This window comes from Corvus kubaryi, unplaced genomic scaffold (assembly GCF_017639235.1).
Source record: "Corvus kubaryi isolate FWS band 111438036 unplaced genomic scaffold, C.kubaryi_AGA036_p1.0 37385, whole genome shotgun sequence".
Lineage (NCBI taxonomy): Eukaryota > Metazoa > Chordata > Aves > Passeriformes > Corvidae > Corvus > Corvus kubaryi.
In genome coordinates this window covers 25,065,579-25,076,218 of record NW_024581127.1, presented here as the reverse complement: position 1 = coordinate 25,076,218, position 10,640 = coordinate 25,065,579, and the positions used below count along the sequence as shown (strand labels likewise).

At 44.1% G+C, this 10,640-nt stretch overlaps 1 protein-coding gene across 9 annotated transcripts in view; it reads right to left on the bottom strand.

Moving 5' to 3' along the window:
* Nucleotides 1-10,640, bottom strand: part of ZHX2 (zinc fingers and homeoboxes 2) — a 49,657-nt gene that overhangs the window by 17,339 nt on the left and 21,678 nt on the right. The window contains exon 1 of one of the 9 annotated variants that reach the window (XM_042035986.1): nucleotides 5,462-5,553. The exons of the other annotated variants lie outside the window; for them this stretch is intronic. The gene's annotated coding sequence lies outside the window, so the exon portion shown is untranslated. Of the gene's footprint in view, nucleotides 1-5,461; nucleotides 5,554-10,640 lie in introns of those variants that run through there. 9 annotated transcript variants of the gene reach the window in all.

Below are 10,640 nucleotides of genomic sequence, written 5' to 3'. Positions count from 1 at the left end.
TTTTAAATGCAGGCTTAATTCAGTTGTTAAAAACTGCATTAGGCCCAACTAGTTTTGCTTTCTGAAAAAAATCTACTCATGATTAGAAACTGCACTTTACAGACTGGTTCATGCCCTGAAAAAATACTTATATTGTAGCAACAGTCACTTATTTCACCTAAGACAGTGGCCTTAATCTCAGTGTAGGCAGGAGATGGTCCTTCTCCAAGAGGGCACACACCGAAGCAGATGGGGCAACAACAGGCAGGAGGAAGAGAACTGGAGTGCCAAGGTGGGGACAAAATCCAGGTTTCCTTGCTTCCCACCACTGCTTTCTCCTCCAAGAAAAGGGCTGGCAACCCACAGATTGCACATGAAATGGGACATGTGGGTAACTGTGACTGCTGCAGCTTCCACTGGTTTGTGAAGTTGGTGCAGTCTGGGAAAAACTTTTTTACTTTGCAGTGTGTGCTTCTGCCAAAGGCACATGCATCCATGTCCTGCTGAACATGTGACTTAGCTGGTGCCCTGCTCTGGAGTCACAGATGCTCAGGGACACAAAAGGACCCCAAATCCCAGTGGCACTTGGCTGTGCACACTCAAAACCCAGAGGGTGATAGTGGATGCCCTGCTGAGGCGTCGCTCTCTTCTTTGGGAAGGAGGAATACAAACTGACCTCTTCCAAGCAAGATGATGCACAAACAACCCATGCAAGATACAGTCAGATTCATCAGCAAATGTTCTCAACACCCACAGAGGGGGCTGATCCTCTGTCCATCACCCTCCATTGGTGGCTTCCAGGGGTAGCAAGCTCCAAAATAATAGTCATGAACCCTATCAAAATTATCTCCTTTTATCAGTGATGTGTTTAGTGTTTACTCCTAGGGTAGGTATTTGCATGTTCAGAAGAGAGAAATAAAGACCAACAGACTTCTTATGAGAGAAATAGAAATGCTATAAAAACATTCATTCTAATTAGTTTAATTACTTCTCTGTGCAATTCCTTGAGTTATCATCATTGGACTAAATTAAAGTCACTAGATATAAGTAATTTTTTGTATTTAGTTTTTATCCAGCATCATGTGGTAGGGGGACAAGAGACTCACAGACACAAAATAAAAATTATCTGTAAACACTACCTTCAGCTTAGTGGGTTAAATGCTGGATGTATCCGTTTACTATTTTATGCAGGAAAAGAATAGTTTATCCTGTTAGAATTCAGCTTAACTTCCTTTCAAATACGCTTTAAAGAACGATTTTTTTTTTTCTGGGAAAGGATGGGTATGTTAAAATAAGTATTCTTTGCTTAGAACAATTTTAAGTAATCATTTCTTATTTGTTTAGATCAAATATCTTAACAGTGACATCTGGTCCCCTTTCTCCTTCATGGCATCTGCCATTCCATAACACAGCCACCTAGACAAGGAACAGCTGTACACATTTCCAATGCAACTATATATTTTATATATTATTACATATTTTCTCTCTTCAGATTTATTGTTACTATAGAGACACTTTAAATTAAATTTCTTCCAAAGCAGAAAGAAGACGAGCTGTGACAGAATCCAGACATCTGATTTCTTTACTTTGCTTACAAAACTTTAAGCAACAGCGCAGAAGTTTTCCTGCTTTAGTACTTCTTACACTACTTGTATCCCTTCTCAAATTTTTCTGCTCTGGGAACCACAGTATCCTGCCTTTAGTCAGTTAAGTGTCAACTTTTCCAAATAAAATTATCAAGGCTCTCAAACACTTTTGCAGGTCAATTGCAAAGGAGAAAACAAAATAAAAATCACATGCACATTCTAGGTACCCCTCTTACAAGTCTGCAAGATAGAAATGAGCTCAGAATTTCTCAAAAAAAACCCCCAAAACCTTTCACTTCTCAAGAAGTAGCCCCTAGAGCCCTGCATGTCTTGGCTCTGACACATACATGGTACATACCACAGCAGGAAATGGGAAAAAGCACCCAGAGGCACTGAAGGAGGGGAAGGAGAGAAGGCTGAGGCCACAGGACTGTGTTGGTGACCACTTCTAAAAAGTGCTTAGATTTGAGGGAAAAACAAAGGAGAAGAAACTTCTATCACCAGCATGTCATGTCTGAACAAGACAAGGCGTACACCAACACCTATGGGTGGTTTGGCCAACTCTGTTTGTCCTATATGGGAAGCAGCATCTCCATCAGCCTCATTCACCACAACTGCAGCACTGAAAGAGTCTATGGAACTCCCAAGAGAGGAAGGGGATCAGTAATTAACAGAAAACATTAGTAACCTGTGTGTCTATAGCTGCACAGCTCCCTGCTTGACTCATTCACAATGTTTTCGGAAAATGCAGATGGTTTGTGATTTATACAGCTGATGAATCACTGTACCTCTTTCTTCCCCGCCAAGGACTTCTCTGGGTATCTTCATATTCCCCAATGAGAAGTGCAGACAAGAGGATAACATGCTACAAGCAGAGCAGCATGATGTCCCCCCCCACAGGATGGTTTTACCTGTGGCCCACAAGCACTGCTGTTCTCTCCTGTCCCCATTTCCCTATCCACTCATCTACACATTGGTGAACTCAACAGCTGTTGCTTCAAGTCATCTTGATTGACACTGCTTATACAGTCTGAACCTCTGCACTACTGGGAACAGCTTCAGTACACAGTAATTTTGCCTTTTAAAACATCAGGTCTGGCTTATAAACTCTAACAACTAAAAATATTAATTCCTGAATGGAAACTCCTGAGCTACAGTACCAGATGCTGTTGAAGGAGGAAGCCCAAAAGCTGGGTTTGGGGTACAAAGCTGTGTCTTGCAGCCTACCACACTGAATACTTGCACAGTAATGAAATGGGAACATTTCACCTCAACACTCCCAGAAGCAGGAATTTCAACATATCTTTTTCAAAACAAGACCACGCCTGGAAACTGCCACACGAATTTTCACAGGACCTGAACACCCAGTGACCTCCAAGCTCAGCCAGGGGATACCAAACAAAGCTGGTGCCCAAGGCACTTCAGGGCAGCTCCAATTTTAAGCACATGAAGCATCAGCTGTTGGCCTAACTCACACAGTTCAGCGACCTGATGAACCGAGGAGGCAAACCTCAGGTGCCCCATGTCAAAATGCCATGAGCTGTTTGCCATGTGCAAGCAGACCCCATACAAGTAGAGCTGCAGACACCCATGCTGCCTGTGCCCAGAGCCACATTCACAAGATAAACTCAGATGAATGACCTTAAAGTGCTGGCAGATGATGCATGTGTGTTTCCTAGCCTAGATCTCTACTTAGGAGACTCCTGTCTGATACAGATGAACCCTTATATTGCTAGGAAAAGACATCTCCTTCTTCGAACCCAACACAATTTTTCCACTACTGTAGCCAGACCCCAATCTCCCAGCCAAGACAGAGACAAAAAGCAGCATGTGGGCAAGTTGTCTGCTGCTGGCTAAGAGGAGTGAGATGCTTGGAAGAACTGCATAGGCAGTGCTTTGCATCAGTCTGATCTCCTCAGCTTCCTGGTGATGAGCAGATTTGGTTCAATGGAGGGGAACAGCAAATATCTTGGTGTAAATAATTTTCGCTCACTCTCATCGCATTTTACATTATCTTTTGCTGTGCTCTACTTGCTTAAAGAAAATGCTGTTTTAAAAGTGGCCATGTATCAGACCATGAAAAATGTACATTCCGCATTTAGAGGCTTTTCTAACAGCAATGACGTGACTTCCACCCACCATGTAAAGCAAGTATCTTTTTTAGGTCCTTTCCCCTCATGTAGGAGTCTGTCTTAAGATAGTTAATGACCTGTGGTGATCAGAGGATCCCACTGGTCCAATATTTGGAGTCTTTACAGCTGTTAAGACACCTATTCTCACAGCAGGCTTTTGAGTTAGGGCACTGCTGTTATTCCCACTGCTCAAATGGGCAATTAAGGCATGAAGAGAGCATGGCAGAGGCTTTGCTAAATGGCCAAGTCAATTTACACATTGCTGCCACCAAAACAGGGAAGCACAATGCAAAAATCATGCCTTACCAAGGTCTTCAGCAGGGCTGGAAACTGCTTCGAGGTTTTTGGTTACTGCTCCAGTCTCCAGTAAATTCAGGTTATTCTCCAAGCTCACAAGTGGAAAACATTTAACAGCCCCTGTGAAAGGAGCTGGTACGCATAGATTAGGTCCCAGCAAAAAAGCACCAAAGTCACAAAACCACCACAACTTTCTCCAAGAGGAAGAGTCTAAATATAAAAGGTCTGAACTCTTCTGCCTTCTCTCAGAAATCACTCCTTAGGCCAGGCGCACATATACAAGAGAGAAGCTTCTCTACTGAGGTTGCTAAACCTCCCCCTGTCCTTACCCAAAATAAAAGCTACCGTCCTCTGCAACTGCTGCAAAGCATATCGTTAGCAAAAACCACACCAATTCCTCCTGGTCTTCCTTTGCTTGAACCCTACAGTTCAAGAACTCCTCCCCTTTCCACTTTTTGCCATAATTCTGGAAAAAAAAAGTATTTTAGGGAGGGTTTCCATGTGATGGGAGATCTTCTTGTGACAATCCCATCTCACACAACATCTGTGGACACCATCAATGCACTTGTTCTCTTCTCTTTCTCTGGAGGTCCTGGATGAGTTGACCCACACCATTTTCAGTCAAGAGCATACATTTTTTTTTTCTGCTTGTTGGTGGTACAAGCGAAGCATTCCTAGCATGCATCACATTATTCCTTGGTCAGTTCCTCCGTCATCTCTGAGGTCAAATGCTGAAAAAAGCGACCATCTAAAAGATGCTTAGTTACACTGCTTTCTGTCACTTTAATCACATGCTGTACCAGTGCTTGTTGAAGTTGTTTTACTACATCTGCTGTACTTCATTACTTGCAATTCCCACTCAGATCACCCCTACACATAATTTCCCCCTTATTACCTTCAAGTTTTATCTCAGTACTTTGTTTTCAAAGTGTATTTAATTATTTCTCCTTCTCCTAGTAAGCATCCAGTCCTCATACACATACAAAACACTTTGTTTTAAAGTAATCCTGTAAAGTAAACTGTGTCACAGAGAACCTACCATGTTCCACAGTAGAGGATGAGACAATAAATAGCAAGTCCAGCAAGATCCTTTTGAAACATTTGCATGCTTTCTCTTCACTGCAGATTACAAAACACTTTCTTCAGCTTACTGAGCATTTAAGGCATCTAATACAAGACCAAGACACCAACAACTGTCTGCCATCAGAAACCAGAAGCCAGCTGAAGCATCACTGATGTTCCAGATGTCTACACCCTATGAAGTGCAAAATCAAAAGCTGTTTGGAGTTGAAGTTATCCACCGAGTGACAGTATTCTAATTTCTCCAGTTGGCCAACAAATATGCTCCCAATCAAATGTTTATTTTCCCTAGGAAAATCATTGATTATCAATATGATTTTTTAATAAAACCCCCCCAAAACCAAACAAAACCCCCAGAGTCAGAAAGCCTTTCAAAACTGTGCTTACTTATGGGGAAAAGGCCTGTCTTGCCACACAGGACGCTGAGGTTTCAGGTGGGTATGTACAGTTTAAGTGTCCCCATAGGCACCTATCAGGCAGGCACACAAACGCCATTTTTCCCCCGGAGATCATGGGATCAAATGAGTTTCCTCTTCCTCCCTGCAGCACCCGTGGCTGCTGCAATTTGTCACAGGGCAGAGCCACTGCCCTCTGTGCACAGTAACAGTTTTGCTGCCGGGAGAATTTGGCACGGCCACAAAGGACCTTTGTCCGTGCCAGAAGTTGAGCACACAATGCAATCCTTCCCCCTTGTCACACAGTTGGGTTTCCGTAGCTGGGTTAGAAACACTCCCCCAGTGACTGTGACCCACAAACCCAAACACTGTCCCCCTCCCCAACATGAAATCCTTCTTCCCCCATATCAAGTGCTGCAGGCCAGTGGAGACAGGGGAGCGGTCACTGCTTTCGGGAGCCTTTAATTCTCGTGACCTTGACCCAGACTTGCTGCAAGGATGAATCTGAGCGAGTGCCAGAGCTCTCCCCTCCATCTCTCGGCACAACTTTTTCTACTTGGATACTACAAGACCACCTGAATGTAAGGCTCTCAAATTTCCAGGTATATTCTTGTCTTCAAGAGGCCAGAAACTTGGCAGACACATCTGATCTCACCTAACAGCATGTGATTCCTTTGTGCAACATTTCTCTGTGTTTGATCTGCCAGGCTGTGTGTGCACGTATACGTAACTTTTTTTTTTTTCAGCATAGCAGCTCTGAATCCAGCCTGTCCCACCTTTTCCTCAACAGGCCCTTGAAATGAGGGTCCCTAGGCCAGGACAGGAGCTGCCAGCACCTTGGAGCTCTAGGAAAGGATGCCGACATGGGATGCAGGGGACAGAGGATGAGGACACCCCAACACTATGCTGCTGGAATAAAGTGGGATTTAGCAGGATGCAAATGTCTCTGCATTTTCATTTCACTCCGGAAGTACAAAGAGGAAATGATTACTGGATCATTCACACACTATTTAATGCTCTAGTTCAAAAGAACCAGGGTTTCTTCTGGAAATATACAGTGGAAGAGAGTGAAAAGTATCTTAGGAAGTAAATGAAGTTTCTTAAGACCTGATACATATAAAAAAATAGTAGGAATTGACACAGTTGTAAATACAATCAGACAAGCACAATCCATGCCTTTGGAGACTTTCTCCCCAGCACATGCCACAAAGAAGGACATGTTTTGTTTCTTCTACTTCTCATTTTAAACATCAAGGGATGCTGATCAAACCAGTTCCTACTTTCATGACTGAGTTTGATCTGGACCATCCGCAGCCTGGATGCTTTGGCACGAAACACCCCTGGAACACCCCTTACAATCCCAAACCACAAAAGGAACCATGTTTCACATGGAAAAATTATTACTGTACTGAGGAATAAAATGCCAAGGAAAACAACAACAACAGAAGAACCGGCTAAACCTCCCATTCATTTATTTCTTACCAGTGGAAGGGTTTACCATCAGAACACCTAAGTGTGACAAAGTATGCTTGGCAGTTGCCTCCTCCCACACATTTTAATCCCAGCATACTCACTATTCCCAGCTCTGGCTCAGAGCTGGAGTCAGCGCAGGCATCAGCCTCTCTGTCTCCCTGGTGCTTGGATTTCCCCTAGGGCTACTTCATAGCTCCTCCAGATGAAGAAACTGTAACAATGATGCTTGAGCAATACTTGAGAAATGCAGAAAAGGAGGAGCACTGCTCCATAAAACGGCTTCTCACTGAAGGTTATTTGTTTAAATCTTTTTTTAAAGAATTTTTTAAAACTTGGTTTCTTCTCCTCCTGTTTCTGGGATGCCAGGACCAGGCCTGCAGTAGCGTGCCCAGGGCTTATGCTCACCCCCACCCTCTCTAGCAAACCCTCCTCCTTCCTGCTCTCTCCTCAGAGCTGCAAAACAGGCTCCAACCATCCAGACATCAAAATCCAGTGGGACACTAATATTCAGTATTTGTTTGCCAAAACACATGTGCACTCCTTCCAAAGGAAGGAACAAAAAACGAAAAAAAATCCTTAATGATATAATTTCAAGAGACACTGATTCTGTGACCAGCTTGCATTAATTTAGATGGTCACTCGGTTTTAAAACGTTTGTAAAAATTCTCTCAAAAAGAAACAGCCACCAGACACTCCACCATGAACTCTGTGCGATGTGGCAGTTCTTTCCATGGCAACCCACCAGCACCAAGCATGCTTTTCTCCATAGACTTTGCTGCACAGCAAAGGAGGGCAGGGAAACAGCCTGCTGAAAACTCCAGCTGTTGCTGCCATCCTGGCAATCCTGTCACCCCTGGGAACCAAATACACTGGAGAAAGGCAGCACTTCCACAGCCTCACTGCTGAAACACGTCGTAGCTACTGCTAACCAGCTGCTCTGTCATTTGCAGGTTGGTTGGTTTGCTTGCTTTGTAAGCCCAATCAATCTATTTTGTTTCCTAAACAGCATAAAGTATTATCCTTGTAGTCCCAAAATCATTCTCCACACCAGAAGGGAGTGGAATTAAGGCAATTGGGCTATGTTCTCAGATGGTCTCGACATGCAACAGCAGGATGCTCACTGAGGGCATCTCCTTTTGGAGGACAGACAGACCTGCCACTGCTGTGGGCAGCCCAACCAGTGTGCAGGGCAGGCAGGCAGGGCACCCGCAAGCTCCCTGATGTTCTGCTAGGACCAACTAGACACCAGCTAGGCTTTCAAACTTGTCTCTGCAACTATACATTTTCCTTCAAAACATGTCCCCTGCCCACGCTCTTTGATGAATACTTTAGCAATTCAGCATATCCCAGAGGGTGTAGACGTGGGAGCTATGACCTTGTCTTTGGCTAGCCCTCAAGCTAGCCCTGTAGCCAAACCTCTCATGTAACTACTGGCAATCCAAAACTGACCCACAAGCCATCTCCCCAGGACTTCCTCCCTTCCACCTCATCTCAGAAGCACTCCCTGCCTGTCTTATCACCAGCAAGAATGCCTTAAGCACTGTGAAGACCCAGACTGAAGCAGTCCTGGGTTATTTCTCCTGAAGATTTATGTAAAAGCTTAATTACACAGCAGTTCCTGAAGTTTAGGAAAAACCACGTTCCACAGCAAGAGCTGATGCTATTATTTGACATCACCTGAGCCCAAAATCCAAATAAGAAGCGGGGAAGGGGACAAGCAAAAGTGCCATCAATAAGGCTGGAGATAGCAGAGACTTGAAACCAGATCTCAGAGCAGCATTCATCAGCCAGGACCTCTCATATCTAGCCTGGGTTTCAGACCTCTTTCCCAACAAAAGCATTGACAAAACACACTTATGTGGAGAGCTCCACACTTGAGTGGAGAGCTTCAGTTCCAGCAGATCAGCTGCCTTCTGGCAGGGAAACACTCGCCCATGGATGTTCCCTGAAGCAATTCCTACCTCAAGACTTCTGTGATACTCAGGGAACTAGGTCAAGACTTACTGCATGCTTCTCATCTGAAAGAGGAGCCCAATAAAAAATAATTAATTATTGAATTACTTTTGTCTTTTCTCCCCAAAGCTGCTCTTCTCTTCATGATTTCTTTGCCTTGTGGAAGTGATCTGCTTCTCTTCCAACACCTTTTGTCTACTCTACCCTCACCAAAACATTCATGAAGTGAAGGAAGCTTAGGCAGAAGAAACCAGACAAAGCGTTCACACAGCTCCTGACTTGTGTGGTCTCTAGAAATGCTTCAGAGAGGCAGTCCCTGCAGAGAAGGGCTGCTTTGGGCTTGGAGGGGAATTGGGCCACACATGACCCAATGCATTCTGTTTCCCTGGTACGTCCTGTGGACTCACAACAGTAAAGTAGAGGGTAAAACTCAGAGGGGAGAGAGAGGGAACAAACAAGAAAACCTTAAAACCCCATCCTGCTCACACAGGCCATGGGCCTCTGCTGCCCTTTTGAAAAAAAAGATAATTTCTAAAGCAAAGTCATCCCATGTGTGGTACTGCAAGAGGAGGAAAGAGAGCCAGGAAGTGGGAAAAGGCTGCAGAGCCTGCAATGGAAAATCCTCACTCAGTCACTGAACAGGCCTCTTGTAACACTTATTTTAATAAAGTGAATATGATGAAACACAGCCCAGTTGTACACAACACTGCTGAGAAATTGGATCCCACTGCTGAAATCGGCTCTCAAACCCCTACTCTCCAAATACTGGCAGTTCCCATCAGTTAATTGCATCCAAACCACCCCCAGACAAGAATGGACAGGAGAAACGAGACAGGATGGGTCACCCCAGATTTGATTCATCTTCAGAGTAGGGCCAGTGTGTAAATCTTCACTGGTCTCTTTTGTCACTTGCCAGGGTTCAAACGTGGCATCTCTGGCTGTTTCCTACTGATGAAAGGTGACACTAACTAGAAGACTTCAAGGGCAATGTCCATGGAACTTGGCCTTAGCTACTGCATGAGCAAGTGAGAAAACAGCCTTCATATTAGGTATAAGAAAGAAAATTTTAAAAGGGCCTGCTTTTTTCTCATTTGCTTTTAATTCTAGATCTTATTCTTTTAAAACTGAATTCAAACAAGAATAGACAGATTTTCCTCCTTTTGTGGAATAAATCAGCCCAGCTGCTGAGGTCAGTGTTTTCAGATCAACACATGAAAGCAGAAGATGTGTCTGAGGAAATTCAGCGCTGGCTGATTCATTCTTTAGAAAGGATGAAGAACAACCATCCTGGCACGTCAAGTTTGTTCCTTTGAAGGAAAAACAATTTAGTGTTGGTATCAAGACAGCAGGAGCTGGAGGGGAAAAAAAAAAAAGCAGCAACCCTGTCCAGACTGCCCTGAAATACCTTTTCAGGGTTTAGATGCTCAATAACAAAATAGCCTCCACGGTCCATCGAGTCTGCACTGACCAGAAGTGAGGTGAAAGGTATGCTTCCTCATTCACTTCTTGCATGGTGGCTCAGCACTGCTGGTCTCCCCATACTCCCTGCCAGAGACAGGCACAGAGAGACCAGGGCAGCAAAGGAAGAGAACCACAAACTGTATGACCCACTGAAATATTTCCAGATGGAATCCACACCTCATGTTTCAGAGAAAACAAAGCACATCCTGAAACTTGTGAAAACAAAACTGCACAGCAAAAGCCCACCAAAAGCACAGTACAAGAGAAAGAGTGAAAACAGAAGT